Genomic DNA, 1,708 nt, shown 5'->3' on the forward strand with positions numbered 1-1,708 from the left:
TCTCTCTCTCTCTCTCAAATAAATAAATAAACATTAAAATAAATAAATGTGTTGAACTAGTCAAATTCAATAAACATGGCTGTCTCTAGCAACCAGATGGTGCTCTGGGTAGATCGCCACCTTGTGCTAGCAGCATACAGCCCTGGGAGACTGCATGGTCATTCTGACCCTGGGCCACCTTTAAAATCAGGGGGCCAGGGGTGCCTGGGTGGCTCAGTCAGTAAACCTCTGACTTCAGCTCAGATCATGTATGTGTTTGAGCCCCACATCTCAGGGCCTGGAGCCTGCTTTGTATCCTTTCTCTGTGTCTCTCTCTCCCCCTCCTCTGTTCATGCTCTGTCTCTCTCTCAAAAATAAATAAACATTTTTAAAAAGTAAAAATAAATAAATAAAATGAGGGGGCCCAAGCAGACCTTTCAGAGAAACCATCTCACCCATTACTACCTGAAAAAATGGATCGACCTGGCCCCATTTGTACACCAAACCCCCTCACATTTACCTTTAGCCTTCTCTGGATTAGAAAAAGCCTAAATTTAAAATGTACCCAATATTCAAATTATAGTATATGAATAATAAACACATCTACATGTGGTATTTTAAGCATTTTAAAGAATAAGCTAAACCAAATCCTCCCACTATAATTCAAAAAGTATTTACATAGCACTTACTTTGTTTCCTGTTCTGTGCCAACCATTATGCAGGGTGGTAAGGAATTGTAAAACCCAGCCTCTGTACTTTAGTATCTGGTAATTTCATTAAAGAGAAATTCGTGAAACCCTATACAAGAGAATAAAGTTCAAACCAAAATGAGATGGCAATAGCTAATGCAGAGGAAAGTTTGGAAGAAGAGAGATCAGTGTGAGATGGACCATTCATTCATTCAACAAATATTTACCAAATATGAACTGTGTGCCAAGCACTATTCTATACACTAGAGATACAGTATGAAAAAGACAAAGTTCTTGCTCTCATGGAGTTTATGTTGTCACATGGGACACAGAGAACACACCAATAAACAAATAAATACATGCTATAGCATCTCACAGTAGTTAGGTGCTGTGAAGAATGAAACAGAGTGCTGGTGTGGTGCCCTTATAGATGGAGGCCAAGAAGATCCTTTCTGAGGAAGTAACCTTTGAGCAGAATTCCTACTGATGTGAGGAATGAGCCCCATAAAGATCTGTGAGAAGAGTGTTCTCTGGAAAGAGAACAGCAAGGGAGGTGACATGATGTGGCTGTGTTCCAGACAGTGAAAAGGCTAATGAGACAGAAATTGAGTAACCTTCGGGGATGTCCAACCTGGCCCAGGAGACATCACTCAAGTGAAGTCTTGTTGTTGACTTGAAGTCCCATGTTGACTTGACATGGGATTAGTTTGTCATCCTGAGCAGACTGGGAGATGTTCTAGCTGACCAGTTAAATTTCTACCACTTGGTACCATGAGGACTTATAATTGGGTTAATTAGAGAAAAGTACAGAGAATTAGAGAGTTACATTTCCTACATGTCTGTAAGGCTTACATTTGAGGACTCAAGTTAACTGTTCTTAGAATACATCTGTTTGCTCCCTTATCGACTGTTTTGGGTTTTAATTGCTCACTCTTTGACCCGTCTGGCAGGTCGGTCAACACAGGTCCTGAGGGAGGGAGTGAGAATTGGGGGGCAGGGGGACACAGAGAATGGAGGCAAGACAAGTCTCTGATCAAGCC

The sequence above is a fragment of the Suricata suricatta genome, chromosome 15 (genome assembly GCF_006229205.1).
Source record: "Suricata suricatta isolate VVHF042 chromosome 15, meerkat_22Aug2017_6uvM2_HiC, whole genome shotgun sequence".
Classification (NCBI taxonomy): Eukaryota; Metazoa; Chordata; class Mammalia; order Carnivora; family Herpestidae; genus Suricata; species Suricata suricatta.